General features: G+C 40.1%; 1 long non-coding RNA gene across 1 annotated transcript in view; it reads right to left on the bottom strand.

Annotated features, from left to right (window-relative positions):
* Nucleotides 1-9084, bottom strand: part of LOC134295306 (uncharacterized) — a 68862-nt gene extending 59778 nt beyond the window's left edge. The window contains exons 1-2 of the long non-coding RNA XR_010001843.1: nucleotides 8887-9084; nucleotides 3453-3567 (exon numbers count right to left, since the gene is read on the bottom strand). This is a non-coding gene — a long non-coding RNA (uncharacterized LOC134295306). The remainder of the gene's footprint in view (nucleotides 1-3452; nucleotides 3568-8886) is intronic.
* Between the last annotated feature and the right edge of the window lie 8444 nt (nucleotides 9085-17528).

Raw genomic sequence — 17528 nt, 5'->3', positions numbered from 1 at the left:
ACCATTACTCATATTTCTAACTCCCACTAGTGCCCTTCCTAGACGTACCGTACGTATTTGTTGCCATGATACTAAATTTCTGCAGCAGACATCAGCAATGCCTATTAGCATACAATTCTCATATTTATTTCATTCATATTATAAACATGAACCAAACACATTTTCTCTCACCACTGCTATGAAGTAGATGATGAAGTCACACAGGTGAGAACATACATTCTCATGCTCAATATGTGCAGCAGAGAGAATGCTTAGCAACTAGGCATAGGTAGTGTGTTGGAAAAGTGGTGGTCCAAAACTTTCTCAGTCATGAAATCCATTAGACCAGTTATCTGAGCCTCCTTCAAAGAAGTATTTTTAGGGACCTTTTACCTGACAACGCCTAAGGTAAAAAAGGAATAATTCATGACAAAGCAGGAAAACCCTGCTTTGTCATGAATTATTTAGATACCCCCATTAGACCCAGGCCTTCCTGAAAGGCCCAGCTCTAATGGGGTATGGGCCTTGTGGGGACAGACTCCTGGGACTACTTCTGCAGTCTGTAATGAATTAGCCTACCTTACAGGACTGGCGTGTAGGTAATTGCAGGCCTTGCTTGCAAAATCTTAGCAGAGCAAGAGGGAGGATCGATCAGGCAGTTCCATACCTGGAAGTGCAGTCTGATTGGCTGATGAAAATGGAGGGAGTTGCTTAGCAACTGGAGGTGGGCAGAGCCAGGGAGAGTGTAAGAGCTATTTTTCAGTCAGAATTTAGTTAGTTAGAAATTTGCAGTTTTGAAGTTAGGAGTTTGATGTTTGAGGAGAGGGTTTGGAGATTTGGATTGGAAGGAAGGAAACTGTTACTGTGATACCTCTTTGAGGAATATACAGTAGAGTCTCACTTATCCAACATAAACAGGCCAGCAGAATGTTGAATAAGCGAATATGTTGGATAACAAGGAGAGATTAAGAAAAAGCCTATTAAACATCAAAATAGGTTATGATTTTACAAATTAAGCACCAAAACATCATATTATACAACAAATTTGACAGAAAAAGTAGTTCATTACACATTAATGCTATGTAGTAATCACTGTATTTACAAATTTAGCACCAAAATATCACAATGCATTGAAAACATTGACTACAAAAATGCGTTGGATAATCCAGAACATTGGATAAGTGAGTGTTGGATAAGTGAGACTCTACTGTAGTTAAAAGCCTTCAAGGAAGAAGGGCTAAAAACTATAGTTAGCCTCTATAGTTTAGAGTGCTAGTGTTTCAAGTCTCAGGAGAAGAGATTTTAAAGGGTTTAATAGACCTGTTATTTATTTATTTATTTATTTGCAGCACTTATATTCCGCCCTTCTCACCCCGAAGGGGACTCAGGGCGGATCACATTACACATATAGGCAAACATTCAATGCCTTTTAACATAGAACAAAGACAAACAAACATAGGCTCCGAGCGGGGCTCGAACTCACGACCTCCTGGTCAGAGTGATTCATTGCAGTTAATTGCACTGGCTTGCTCTCCCGCCTGTGCCACAGCCCGGGCCCTGTTCTGTATTCCTATATGAAGGAACATATTTCCACAGAATTTACGTTATCGAACCTTTTTTGTAAGAGTAAAGCCTAACATTTTATTGAAACCAATACGCATCTTTACTGTTCAAATACAACTAAACATCATATTCTTGTTTTACTTCATCTAAAGAATATGTGTGACTTTCTGAACATCCTAACAGAGAGGTGACTCATGAGGTGTTAAATAGTGGCAGCTAAAGAAACCTGAATATTAATTTGGTAGCATCAAAGAAGAAATATAAGAAACACATAACACATTATATATAATATCTCAGTGGTTTCTGGCATTTTCCTGTCCTGCCCTTTGCCTTCGGCCACACCAGTCCTCTGCACAGTCCCAAGAGTATGTCTCCACAGTGCAATGTACTGCTTTGGACTTGATGAGCCTGAAGCAGCGAAGAGGACAGCCACTTCCTCTCCAAATCCCCCCAAAAGCCCTAAAAACAATCGAAAACTTACCAGGCAGGGGCAGGAGCAATTTAGCCCCCTGCTTCCTGGCACATCATTGGTACGTTCTAGGAGACCTGCAGAGAGGCATCATGGTGGCCCAGTAAGCTTTCTGTTGTTTTATGGGTGTTTGGAATGTTTTCTTCAGTATCCCCATGCCCTCACAAAACTTCCCGGGAGGATATGCAGACACCCAACAGGCAATGCTCATTTTTTCCACAGGTTATGGGGACTTAAACCAGCTTCAGATCGGGTTTCTTTAAGACACTTCGAATCAGGTTTAGGTGTAGTCTGGAAGTGCCTTAGGATAATAGTGCACCTGTCACCCTAAGTTCATTAGAAGAAAAAAGTGTTGAAACCCTACACTTGCTAGGATGTCACCCACAAAAGGATATATCCCCATCCTTGTGTTAGATAAAATAGGTACAACTAGATAATGTGACTCAAATTAGCATCTACTTATTTTGCAAGCAAATCAGAAGACACCTTAAGATTCAAACCAGACTCTTACTCCTGACAACAGTTGTATAAGAACCATGTTTATGAATGCCAAGTCTTAGTGGATGACAAGCTCCATATTAAATATCCTTTCTAGCACTATGCTTCCATACTAATGATTGAAACACGTCTACAAAATGAAATAAAGCCTAAACAGATTGGAAACACGCAGGCATGCATAGGTTGGATTATGAATTCCAAAGCTGCTCAGCTCAGCAATCTTGACAGCCGATCTTAGCAATATGTCATTTCTTAGATAGGTTAATACAGGCATAGAGGGAAAAACATTTTTTAGACATCATTAGCATATACAGTATGAAAAAGCCCCAGGCAATTCAATTAATTCTAAACCATAATTACGGATAAAGACAAAATTGTATAAATCAGCAGGATTCAGCATTCTTTTTACTATAATGATCATTTAACTTTTCCAATTGGATTTGGGACTTGAACTTAGGCACATAAATTATATCTGTTTCACAGTTCTTTGGGCTCTCATGCCAGCCAGTCAGAGTAGCAAAATGTATCTCATAACCAATTTTTGTTTCTATAGAAAACCCAGGACATATTTGGAGATGGAGACTGTACTGTATATGCTAATAGTACACTAGAAGTGTTGGCACAAGACCCAGGCATCTCACTGTGTTTGGCCTGGGTTACAAACACATATATGTGAGGAATATAAATAAGTTATTTCTATGAATATATATGGGCTTGTAGCTTCATTTTAGGTCATTTTTATAGTATTATGAAAGCATCTCCCTCTCCCTCCCCCAAGAGATCTTATACAATAATATGAAATTTATTTAAAGCCAAGGAATGGAAGCTATGTTAACTTAGAACAAACAACTGAGTCAGTAGCTGGTGAACCAGCCTTGCCGCCACTTGCTCCCCTACCTAAAATATCAGGGGCTGCCTGGATGGTCTGAAGGAGTTAGCATACCTGAAAGAAGGAGGATCACCACCACCATCTCCGCCACTCCAGAGGAGTTTCCATAGATGCTTTCACCAGTCACTTGCTGTGGTCTCTTCTGGGAGAACTGCTGTTTGTCTGTCTGCTGAGAAGACCATATAAATAAATACTTGCAGAAGCAGGGCCCAAGTCCCCAGTACTGAACCAGTAACTAGCAAACCAGCATTGCCATTTGTCCACTCACCTTGTGTCTATCAGCAAAGTCACCTCCAAAGGAGGCAACACCAAAGAGCCCCTCTGGGAGATTTGCACCAAGGATGGAAAAAGGGTTAGGGCCAAGTACCATGTTTGAAAAGTTGAACATGTTGCTGCTAAGTGCTGGATTGGTAAATGGGAAAAACACTATTGCAGTTTGGGCATGATAATGAACTTTGATTTTAGCCTGGATGCCCAGGTTTTGGCTGTGGGTAGGAATGTTCTTGCATATTTAAAACAAGTGCACCAGGGTTGCCTATTCTTTGAGAATTCAGATCCAGCTACAGTGACGCATGACTTGATTACATGCCATCTGGATTAATGTGATGTGCCGTACATAGGGATGTCTTTGCTATTGCTCAGAGACTTCAGAGGGTCAAAAATGCTGGTCCCAGGTGTTGACTGGAACTGGTACAAGGATCATGCGACCCATTCATACAGCCTCATTGAACAACTTCTTTGGTTGCTAAACTGTTTCTGGGCACAATTCAAAATACTGGTTTTGATCTTTAAAGCCCCAAATGTCTTGGGTCCAGACTATCTGACAGACCACATCTGCTCTGCATGAGTTTTGAGATCAACAGGAAGGGAGAGGACCTTCTTTGCGGCTACTCCCAAGTTGTGAAACATGCTTCCAAAAGAGGTTCGGTTACTTTGTTCTCTTTCTGATGTCAGGTGAAGTCTTTTTTGTTTGTTAGTTTGTTTGATTGTTGGTTTGTTTAAGCAGGCATTTCAGCTGTGAATTGTGTTAATAGTAATATGTGTGCAGTAATGCAGTAACAAATAGTAATATATATTTTAACTGTTTTAATAGCATTAGCATTTCATTCTTTTTAAACTTCAGTAAAATAGGTGTTTTAATGTAATATTGTTTTATATTTGTAAGTTTCCTTGAATCCAGGCTAGAGATGGGAAAGTGTGGGACTGCTCTATCTCAGTGATTACCAAACTTTGGTGTTTTGGATTTCAGCTCCAAGAATTCCTGATTGTTGGTTAAGCTGGCTGGAGTGTCTGAGAGCTGAAGTCACAAACCCCTGTAGGATCAAATTTGGGAACCACAAATCTAACTGATCCTACTTTAGCTGTGTGCGTCACCTACATCTAGGAAGGTAAACAGCAGCTGCCACCAGAGTCTGTTTTTGATCACGAATAAAGCACAAAACAGAAATAAAATAAGCAGGAGGTAAACTTGTCTCATCAGCTATGCCCAACATTTTTTAAAGTATAGATATATGTGTTGGCCATGAAAATGAAAATCATAAGAAAAGTGGGGGATGAGGGGAGTTGTCCTTGGATGCATTTTGGAAGAAGTACTTTGTAGATGCTTATTTGTATAGGGCTTATCTGACTTGGTTGGTTCATTTCAGATATCCATATTGTTTAGTTTTGAATAGCATCTTTAATCAAAGATATTGAATTGGTGTAGGAATCTCTCCTGCTATACTTATAATGTTATATCTGCTCCTAGTACCACCTTATTCTATTAAAGAAGTAATGCCTTCAGTTAATAATACCTCTAATTAATTAAGTGAGGTATATCTGTATTGTCAAGTAACTAGTTTTTTTTTAAGTACTTGGTACTTCCAAGCTTTCTCTTTTGATAAAGAAGGACCTCCGGGGCTCACCAGACTGTGCAACACATAAAACATCAATTAGAGTGATGTAAGAGGCACTTGTTCAACTGTGCAAAGAAGATACAAAAGCATCCAAAGTGGAAGGCCCAACAGGGATGTATGAAATACTCAGTCACTTTTATTTAACTGGCATGATGAAAAAATATTACTAGGGAAACTATTGCTTAATTTGGAACTGCTTAATATTCAGCGTGAGAAGAAACAAGCAAATGAGAGCATCTTCAGAAGAAAGCAACAAAGGTGATCAAAGCCCTGGATGTAAAGAGAATTGCTAGACTGACAATAAAAACCAGGACATACTTAGCCTATGGAAATGATGAGTAAGACAAGGGTGGAAGTCATGCATCTCCTTGTCCAAAAGTTTTCAGTAAAGAAGACAGAGAGAGAGAGAGGGAGAGAACAGCTATTTATAACATTTGGTGAGATTATGACAAGAAGCAATTGCTTCCTGATGCAACTGAATGTCACATGATAATAACATTGTAATATATTTCTTTTGATGCATGCCTTACCTTTTCTATTCCAAAATAGGGAGCAAGTAATGCCTTCCCTTGAAAGAAATAGAATTCCACAACCCATTAGATATCAGCTGAGTTCTATGGACACAATGGGCTGTTGAGGAGTGCTTATTATCCACTGTGTCCCTTCCTAGGTTTGGAAGACCTAAAGATGGTAAGTGCATGCACTGGTAACCTCAAGGTTGCACTTCTGCAATGCACTTTACATTGGGCTACCTTTGTACCAAGTTCGGAAACTCCAGTTGGTTTAAAATATGGCAGCCAGATTGGTTAGCGGAACATCCAGGAGTGAGTATATTACACCTATGCTAAAGTCATCCCACTGGCTGCCAGTTAGTTTTCCAGGCACAGTACAAGGTGTTGGCTTTGTGTCCAGGTTATTTACAGGATCGCCTTCTCCTATACAATCTACCTCAAACACTTAGGTCCTCAGTGGAATGGCTACTCTATACAGCCAGAATCAGACTGTCAACCAACACCCAGAGGACCATTTCATCAGCCACCCCAAGACTGTGGAACAACCTGCCAGAAGAGCTCCAAACAGCTAAATAAGCTGTCAGAATTTTAAAAACATTTAAAGACCTATCTCTTCTAGCAGGCCTACCCAGCCAGTTTTCAGCATTAATTTTAAACTCGTGTCCTGCGTTTTAATTTCTGTCTTGTGTATTTCATAAGTATTTTATAGAAATATGTTTTTATGTGTATTTTTATAGAACTACATTTTAAGATGTGTGTTTATAGAAATTTTGCAATGTTTGTGTGCTTTAGCTGTGCTGTGACCCACCTCGAGCCACGAGAAGAGCCGGGTAAGAAATAAAGTTGTTGTTGTTGTTATAACAAATAAATGCGTCTTAGAGCAAATCAAGTCTGAAATGTCATTAGAGCCAAGATTACTAAACAGAAGCAGTTGTGCTTTGGACATATCATAGACAATATGATTCTTTGGCCCCTTCCACACAGTTGAATAAAATCCCACATTTTCTGCTTTGAACTGAAATATATGGCAGTGTGGCCTCAAATAACCCAGTTCAAAGCAGCTATTGTGGGATTTTTTGCCTTGATATTCTGGGCTATATGGCTGTGTGGAAAGGCCCAAAGAGAAAGACTATAAAAAGGTAAAGTAAAAGGCAGTAGGAAAAAGGGAAATATACCTATAGATGGATTAGTTCAATCAAGGAAACCTCAGCCCTGTGATTCTAAGACTTAAGGAGGGCAATTCATCACAAGGGACTCTTGGCAGCCTCTGATTTGCAGTGTCTCTTGGTACTTGACTTGACAGAAAATAATAACTAAAGTACTGTGGCGGTTATTTGCCCTGAAATTACTTTAGAAACAGTAGCCATCTGCATATATACACAATCACATAACCCGGCAAGTAGTAACAATTTTATTTCAGAAGATTTTCTGTAAACTGCCTCATTAGGGTCCCAATTTAGGCTGTAATTCTAGTGTATTCTGCTGTTTATTGACTGTAAACTGCATTGCAGTTTGCTATTGTTTTACTGGAATGGTGATGTGATTTTTATTGATGTTATTATTGTTAGCTATCTTGAATAATCTTAGCAAATAAGCAGCACAGAAATAATACCACAGAAACGGAAAACAACCTAATCATTAGACTTGATCAATAAGGGAGACTAGCGGGGGAAAGTAAAAATTGTATTCAAAAATATCTGCATATTACCAGATGAGGAAATGGCAGGCTTAGACTTTAACCTCATTGAGTGTCCCCCATTGGGTTATGTGCCTTGGGCCCCATCTACACCACCATACACTGAAACCTAATTGCATTGAACTGCATTACATTAGCCCATATTGCTATATATTCAAATCCTAGTCTCCAGAGTTACAGTTCTATGCTGGAAGCCATGATATGGCTACCTAACTATGGTGGTTCCGCATTTGTCAGTCATTAAGCGGACCCTGACAAATATCAGTTTTATTTAGGACTGAAAGCATTTATTCAGGCTTGATACTGCAAAATGAAAATTGCAAGATATCATTGTAAAGGTGGGGAAATACCTTTATCTGTCAACTTAATCATTTCAGAGTTAAAACCTCTTTCCTAGTCACTACTCCAATGCATCTTATCTTTCCAGATATCCAGTTTAGGTTTCTACTCCAAAGAAAACCAGTCAAGCTTTCCACTTTTTGTACTTATCTACATTCCAGTAAAGTCAATGTTTTAAAGTTGTCCTCTGCTATGAATGGGAAATAAACAAAATTACCCTTATATAGCATGCTTCATGTTTTTTCATTACAGAAAAAACAACTTTCAATCAGAAAAGAATATGAATCATGTAAAGCATCTAGCCCACTGAGGATATTTTTTTTAAAGAAGACTTTTTTCAAAATTGAGTGCGGATTGTCATATATTTCTACCATCCACAAAATAAACTGTGTTTGACAGCATATACCCTTGTAAAAGCTGTACAGTTCAGGAACATATATAAACAAGTTTTTAACATGGAAACTGCACACAAAAATGTATACATTAAGAGTATGGAAGTGAATGATGATTTAAAATGCATTTGTTACTGATTTTTTGTTTGTTTGGTTTTTTGGAGAGGGGGAAATCTAAAAATATTTTGAAGGGAAAAAATAATCACAGAAAGCTCCACAAAAGTACTTTTATCCTTCACCTTTCCAAAGAACTTACAGTCAAAAGTACCAGGGAGAACCAGTGTAGGTAATGGAAGAGGAAATTAAAAGTAGGTCCATAAGATCACCTGAATGAACCTCAATTGCAAGCATATTTCCTAGGCCCCTTCCACACAGCTGAATAAAATTCCATATTATCTGCTTTGATCTGGAATATATGGCAGTGTGGACTCAGATATCTCTGTTCAAAGAAGATATTATGGGATTTTCTGCCTTGATATTCTGGGTTATATTGCTGTGTATAATGGCCCCTAGATGCAATTATGAAGGTTCATCTGAGGTCTTTTCACACTACATGGTTACATACTACTCTAACTTCCATCCTTGTTCCTATGGAATTCTAGGGTTTGTAGGTAAGTAGGGCATAAGAGCAATTAGACTGAGAATTCTAAATACCTTTCCACGAACCACAAATCAACCAGGATGATTAAAGTAGAACATCACATGTAGTCTAGGACAGCACTTTCCACACTTTTTTCAGACATGAAATCCTTCAGAAGACTCCCTCCTCCATGGAACCCTAATTCTATCCCCAATTTTGAATAAGCAGTATTGTGATGTCTTACTGGGTTCCTATCCCCTGCTTATTTCCTGTTTTGCTGTTCTTGGGTGGAATGTTCCATTGGCTCCTGTTTTGGAGGTGGAGCTTGGGACTCCCCTGTAGGTTTGGATGAGATGGTTCAGCCTGTGAGCTAGCCTCTAAAGGCTTTTTTTCCTTCCATTTGGCATCCTGAGAAAAAACCTCTTAGAGGTAGGTCTTAGAATTTGGTCTGGGTTCTTTGACCTGGCAAATTCAAACAGGCAACATAAATCACATACTTACCATATAGTTATTATACCTCATAGTTTACCTCATAGCTTATGTACTTACCATATAGTTATTATATGGTAAGCGTGCCTTCACAAGTATGAACCCACAAAGTTCTTCCAACTTTTATCTAATCTTATTACCTGAGTGCTTTGTATAATGTTGTAGCATTGCATGAAATTGTTTCATTTTTGTACTTACAATTGTTTTGAAATTGGGCTTTATATCTGACAGCTAAATCAGTAAACCCAGGACAGCATCCAACTTATTCCTAGATTTGTTTTTGGTGTAAGCCCAATTTCCATCAATAGGTGGACATGAAGGGGAGTAGATCTCAGATAGCCTTTCCTGCTACATGACTATCAGTTCTACCCAAAAGCCATTAAGTGGCACATATTTAATTTTTGTTTTTAGAGCAGAAGTACATTGAATTTGAATAATATTTTCATACTCTGGCACGGACAACATGCGATGTTTATTTCAACTGACAGATGGGTTTTGCACCCTGCTGATGAATGGGAATTACTCCTCATGTGGTGTTATTTTAAGGTTAATTTTGAATTTTATTTTTAAGATTTTTTGTGGGACCCCTATGATGCTTTCATGAAACCCTAGGGTTCTACGGAACAAAGTTTGGGAACCACTGGTCTAGTGTACTGTGAAAGGACCACCTAATTATATCATATACTCCAAGATTTTAGAAATGAATATTGGCACATACATCACCAGGCAACAACTGAGTGTGATCTGTTGGAACTCAACTACATCCTACACAAGCTTGTAGTCTGCATCAAGGGCTTAGACAGGCAGATGAGTTAGTTGACAGAGAAAAGCCTTTCCTTCGTTGGCCTCTTTGTCTGTCTGCCTTCCTTTCTCTCCTCCTTTCACCTGATACATCTCAGGGACCTGCCTCCTTTTCTGAGCACATGGCAAGCACCTGAGTCCTACATTTTTGTTCTTCTTTTGTTCTTCTTCTGTGAGCATGGAGAGACAAGATGTCTGTTGTGAGTGAGTGAGTTAGACAGCTAGGCCCTATTTTACTTTTTGATCTAGATATGTAGTTCTTTTAAAGCTTGACTTTGCTCCTGAACCTCTTTTACTGCCTCATCACACTAGAGCCTAGATCCACTTTAAATCCAGATGCTGCCTCCTGCAGAATTCTGGGGTTTGTAGTTTGGTGAGGCCCAGGAACTCTCTGGCTGAGCAGTTTAAAGGCCAATTTCTAAACTGCAAACCCCAGAATTCTGCAGGAGGCAACAACCAGATTTAAAGTGGATCCATCTAGTGCAGTGGCTCTCAACCTGTGGGTCCCCAGATGTTTTGGCCTTCAACTCCCAGAAATCCTAACAGCTGGTAAACTGGCTGGGATTTCTGGGAGTTGTAAGACAAAACACTTGGGGACTCACAGGTTGAGAACCACTGCTCTAGTGTGATGAGGAATTGCTCTACTGACATTTCTGACCTGCTAGTGCTGCTGCTTCAACTTTAGAGGTGCGTTTTCCTTTTTGGAAATTAAGATTAAGATAAAGGTTTTCCCCTGACATTAAGTCTGGTCCTGTCTGACTCTGGGGGTTGGTGCTCATCTCCATTTCTAAGCCGAAGAGCCGGCGTTGTCTGTAGACGCTTCCAAAGTCATGTGGCCGGCATGACTGCATGGAATGCCATTACCTTCCCACTGGAGCAGTACCTATTAATCTAATCACATTTGCATGTTTTCAAACTAATAGGTTGGCAGAAGCTGAAGCTAACAGCGGGAGCTCACCCTGCTCCCCGGATTTGAACCGTCAACCTTCTGGTCAGCAAGTTCAGCAGCTCAGTGGTTTAACCTGCTGTGCCACTGGGAGCAATTTGAAATTACCTCCCCGCAAAACATGGTCAAAATGGCACAGATTATCAATGAGGAAAAACACACTAGCTTGCAGCAGTTTACTTTTGCTAAGCCCACTGGGAAGGGCAGGCTTCTGCTGCTTCCTTTGAGTTAACTGAGTGCAAACTACTTTTGAATTTTGAACTCAGTTTGCAGCAACTGAACTAAGCTGTGGATGAGCGGAAATGTGAGAGGAGAAAGAGAGATACTGATTCATTTCAAAAACAGTTGAAGAAATTGAATGACAGAGGACTAATTGGGACTGTCTTTGCCAAATTGAGAAAGTTGGAAAGTATGCAATTCCCAGATATCCCAGTCACTCTAACTAGTGTCCTTGTTGGCTCAATGGTTCCAGGAGTTGTTGTTCAAGCATGGAAGAACACATACACCTAGGAGAAATTGCAGCAGTTTACTTTTGCCTGAGCCTATGAAACTTTCTGCCTCCTCTTCTCCCCTTGCAGTGTTAATTGAGGGCAAACTACTGTAATATTTTGAAGCAACTGAAGTAAACTGTCAATAAAAGCGGTAGAAGAGTTGGAGAGACACTGGGACATTTGAAAAACAGCTTAAAAGATAGGATAAAAAAAATTAATCAGGACTGTCCCTTCCAAACCGGGACAGTGGGAGAGTGTGCAGTTTTAATCATTTTTAACTTGTTAAATTGTATAGCGTGTTTTTAGCCTTTAAACATCACTTTTTATCATCTACACTGTTTTAAACTTGTCAGATTGGTTTTATTGCATATACCCTGAAATCTTGGGATGGAGGGCAGGTTAGGTCAAGTGTGCCAAGGCCTCCGAGGGACACACAAATAAACCTGAAACTCAAGTCCCCAGACCTGGCATTTTGCATAGATTTGCTTGATATGACAGAAAAGAGGGGGGGGGGGATTATATTTTTCTCCTTGAACGAGCAAGCCTCAAAACTAATCTCCCCTCAGCTAAAATTGAATTTAAATATAATCAAACTTGCATTGCTTCGGTGCATTCATTTATCTTGTTTTAAACTTCTGTGCAGTTCTCACCAGGACTTGCTTTGGGGCTGTTTGCTTTTGTTTTCTAGAATCTGCTGTCCTCAGCATTATCTGTTTTCAAGAGAGAGGGAAAGAGATGATGGATGGGACACCAAGTACATCCGTTATTCGCTATCTGCAGGAGCAGAACCCAGGCACATGACCTCTTCCTATCCTGCCATCATAGTTACAGTTCAGCTCAAGGGGGACCAACTATCTGAAAGATAAAGCAGCTTTTCAGAACAGAGTAGGAGAGGAAGATTACCCGCCGTGTGATTGATGCATTGGCAGCTCCAGTACAGCGGCTGCTCTCCCTCTATGGAGTAAAAGATTTCCAAACAGACAACTGTTTAAGAAGCTATCTTACCCGTTACATCTTCCTTTCATAGTCTTGATAAGAGAGAGATTTTCTTTGTTTTTATTATATACATTTATAACCCACATCATCCCTTGAGCTCAAGCTGACACACGTTACTTTCCCCACAGTAACTTGGACTCCATCTACATTGCCATATAATGCCACCTCAAACTGCATTATAGGGTGAGTGTAGACTCATATATTTCAGTTGAAATTGCATTAAAATTAAAAACATTAATCTTTGTTTTTAAACTGTGATTTCAAACTGCTTTCTAATCTGTTCTTTTATAAGTGCTTAATAGGGAATCGGAGCCTCCGGTGGCTCAGTGTGTTAAAACGCTGAGCTGCTGAACTTGCAGACCGAAAGGTCCCAGGTTCAAATGCGGGGAGTGGAGTGAGCGCCTGCTATTAGCTCCAGCTTCTGCCAACCTAGCAGTTCGAAAACATGCAAATATGAGTAGATCAATAGGTACCGCTCCAGCAGGAAGATAATGGCATTCCATGCAGTCATGCCGGGCACATGACCTTAGAGGTGTCTACAGACAACGCCGGCTCTTCGGCTTAGAAATGGAGATGAGCACCAACCCCCAGAGTCAGACACAACTGGACTTAATGTCAAGGGAAACCTTTACCTTTACTTAATAGGGAACTGTGTTTCCCCTTCCCAGAGCATTTGTGCCCCACTTTGTGCTGGTCATGGACCATAATATAGAAAGATTGATTGAGTCTACACCGATCATATAATCTAGCTTCAAACTGTATTATATGGAAGAGTAGATGGGGCCCAAGTGGGGCAGGTCAGGTTGAGAGTGAAAGTTTTATTGCCATGAGCCTTCTCTCAAATTACAATTGTGTTGTCTGTGAAATGATATTCAAGCAGGATTGCTTTCTTTTCTGCTATACCTTCACAACCATTTCAGGATTGCAGCATTTGTTTGTATCAAAACCGTATCACACATGGTCTTTTGGACTGCCTGTCTACTGCCTCCCACAAGATATTATCTCTGCACCTTTTTATTGTTTTGGTATGCATACACAAACAAAGATATACACACCTGCCATAAAACACCACTATAGTGTTATAACACCATCCTTCTCCTGAATTTTAATGCAACCCCAGAAAAATAGTGAGGCCTGCCCAGGACCCATAAGCTTCACCACCACCCAGGCCCATTTACCAGCCTTTGGAGATGAGCACCATTCTCAGAGAGCCACCACTACCATTCATATCACTGTTTCCCCACCCACGGCATACCTGGGGCTATCCTTAACCACCCAAAATTGCAGTAAAAACTCAAGCAATTGCAAGAGAAATAGTTGAGTGACATAAGCAGGAAAAGAGCTCATTAATTGTTTTTGTTTTTTTCAGCTAGGGGAAAAAAAGCTTTTAAAGCTGTTCCCATCAGATAATTTCAGGGTGTCATCATCACTTGGTCAGCTGCCACCCCTTGATGGACTGTCACCTTATTGTGGTGAGGGGGCTTGTGTGTTCCAGCGAACCTGTGAGTGAAGACAATAACATGGTACATGTTACAATGGCTGTGAAGGCAGAAGGAAGCTGCAACAAATGCCACCGGTCATCAGGTTAATGTCACTGGATGTGCACCTCATTCTGTGAAAACTGTGTCTCCACACATAAATCAAATTCACACACAAGTGTTTTCCAAGAAAAATAAAACAAAGCAAAACCAACAAAAGTCCCATGGTGATTAGCGAGTAGTGAAGGGGGCAGGATTGTGAAATCTTGAAGCCTCTAGTCACATTCTGGCACATGGGTGGTGCATATGGATTCAGGTGTTCTACCTGAAGGTCTGAGGCAGTTGTGTTGTTCAGCAGCTGTATTCATGACACAGCACCTCTTTTTAGGATCCACTCTGCTCACCCACAAGTTTTTGCAGTTTAATAATTGTTTGCCATGTTTTTACGATAGAACCAATTAGGAAATGACATTTATAACCCAGGAACAGAAACCATAATTTATTGGAAACCTGGCTGGTTACGGAGGGGCAAATCTCTTTGATGCAGAGCAGTGCACTGCATTCTGGGAAATGTAATTTATGGTAGGGCCTTTTGAATTCTCTGGCATAGGGTTCCTCCCTTCCAAAACTACATTTCCCAGAGTTCAATGCTGTTCCCAGAAAACACTGCTCCCTCTTTTCCCTGCTCCTAATGCTGAGACTCCATTAATTTACAGAGGCACTGAGGCAGCCTTTGGCTTTGCTTTTAGCTTTGCTTCCTTGCATTGAATATGAAACTGACTTTGAAAGACTTCCAAGATTTACAAAACTAAAATGAAAAACTATGGGGTAAGTTTTGACTCTTAATTTTTTGGCACGGACCATGCCCATGTAATGGATAGTGCCTCGTAAGAACACATTTAACGAATTTTATCAGAATTACAAGGACTAATGAAAAATGCACACATCTATTAAATAGATCTATTTTAATATAGAATGATACCAGGGTCTGATCGATGGAAAACTACTGCAGGCTAAAACCTTTTTATTCAGACAGGCTTTTAAAGATGAAGGTGTTTAAAATCTAGTCAGGGGGTGCTTTGGTTTTTAACTTTGAATATGTTTTAATGGATTTTAACTGAATTTTTAGTTATGTTTGTGTGATATTCTGTTTTAATGGTTGCATATTTGTATATTTTTAATTGTATACTAATGCTTTTATGTTAAGCTGCTATAATAACAACAACAACAACAACAACAACAACCATTCTCAGCTTTAGAGGCTATAATGTCTTAAGGAGGAAGTTACATCACAATTGCTAAAAAGGCTCTTCTTCCATCCCTTTGTATTGGACAACTACTAATCAATTTGAAGCATCCAATTTTGGGGTAAAGTACTGCAGCATGTGGTAGTGTCCCAGCTCCAGAGCTTTATGGATGAAATGGGTTATCTGGATACATTTCAGTCTGGTTTCAGGCCTGACTATAGGACAGACATCACTGTTCACTTTGATGGACCACTTGTATCAAGAACTAGAAAGGGGGAGGAGGGAACTGCGGATCACATCAGTATACTTTGTGAAACCTCAAGGGCTCAGCAGAGCACACTTTGAGAACCACTGCTCTAATTCCTGCTTCTTGGCAGTGGGTTGGATTGGATGGCCCCTGAAGTCTCTTCCAACTCTATGATTCTATGATTCTATCTGTTAAAGTCATTTTGAAGTCTGATCCTGTCCTTTGGAGTATTAGCTATCACTCCAAATTTGGTATCACCTGCCAATGTGATCAGCCCTTCCTCTAAATGGAATGAATGAACAGATCAGTGGTCAGGCTACAGTGCCTTGCACCATTCAACCAATGGAGTGTACCACCTTGTTGAACTGCAAGAGCAAGATCTTGTTGTCTGAATTGTGCCCTTGTCATGATGATAAACAGCCAAGAATCCATGTTGTTGCCAGGAAGGTTCATTTAACTGCATTCTTATCACATCCATTTCCTACTGATTCCGTTCCAAAACATTGCTCTGCAAGATTATCATTAAACTGTTTGTCTCTAGTGTGTGCTTTAAAGTGTGAAAAAGAGAAAGGGGGTGGGGGACAAAATATGGCAACAAGACATTACTCCATATGGCGATTCCTGTGGGCTTGTCAAAGACATGCAGACAGGAGTTTACATGATCACAAGGCAGCCCCTATCGGCAAAGCCAATGTCGGCAGATGAACAACGGACACTGATTGAGATAAACCCTGAGAACGTCCCATCCTTCAAGTACTGACAACACTGAAATAGCTTTTCTCAGCTAGAAATATTGACAGAACATTTTAAAGGATACATTGTTGTCTGACACCATTTTAAATGGCTGCAATAAAATGATAAGATAATGCAAAGGGCATGGTCTGTTCATTAAATTAACATTAAAAAGCAGTATCTTTGAAACTAAGCACAGTCAGGCCTGGCTAGTATTTGGATGGGAGACCACCAATGAGTACCAGGTACTGTAGGCTATATTTAAAAGGAAGGAACTGGCAAGACCATCTCTGAGTATTTCTTTCCCAAAAATCTCCATGAAAATCATAAGGTCACCATAATGCAAGAGAATGACTTGCACCTACCTTGTTTTCACAATGATGGCACAAAACATTGTGGGGAAGCTTCTGGTTATGCCAACACTGCATCAGCATGGTGGGGATGTATGACCATCCACTACTCTGTCAATGAGGCAGGGCTTTCTCCCCACATGTGGCTTCAATATGCAGCTGGTCAGTGTGGAAATGGCAACAGGGACAAAACACTGCGATCCATATCCAGTGCAATTGTACACCCTTAAATTAGATTGGTTTCACTCTTGTTTCTTCCATATCCTGGGCACATTCACACCATACAAATATAGTGTTATAATTCCACTTTAAGTGTCATGGGATCCTGAAAAGGGCATTTGGAATTCTCAACGAAAGAGCTCCTCTGATGCTTCTGATCAAACTACAAACCCCAGCAGGATAAAGCCGTAACAGTTAAAGAAGATTTATAGTACTATAACTGTCTATTATGAAAGATCCTCTGGTTGTCTCCTCCACCTGCATTCCCGGTAAATCTATGCAACTGCTAAACCCCTAAGGTAATGTGTGACTAGACAGTACTAGGAAAGAATTAGTAGATGACTATATTATGATGCAACTCATCTTAACCAAGTGGGCACAAATTGCATATTGGATTTGAAGCACTCACATGGGAGACATCTGTGGTATTTTATCTCATTCAAACATGGACATTATCCTTTGATACTTCCGGCATCAATGACAGACACATACATGTGTGAATTCATCTTTAGGCTCATTTGCTTGAGGACAGTCAGGCTTATTCTTCTTGTGCCCATACAGCTGGGATTTGTTGCCAAGATCTTCAAAAGGGAATGGAGGAAAAAAAGGATACTGCATAAATAATTCATGTTTGGCTAGGTTGCTGAAGCTTGCAACCATCATCTATGACATATTTACATCTCCTGCTTCTCAGATGTTCTACACGGTGAGTGACATATT

Source organism: Anolis carolinensis, chromosome 1, assembly GCF_035594765.1.
Source record: "Anolis carolinensis isolate JA03-04 chromosome 1, rAnoCar3.1.pri, whole genome shotgun sequence".
Classification (NCBI taxonomy): Eukaryota; Metazoa; Chordata; class Lepidosauria; order Squamata; family Dactyloidae; genus Anolis; species Anolis carolinensis.
The sequence above is the reverse complement of the archived record's forward strand: the minus strand, read 5'-3'. Positions and strand labels throughout refer to the sequence as shown.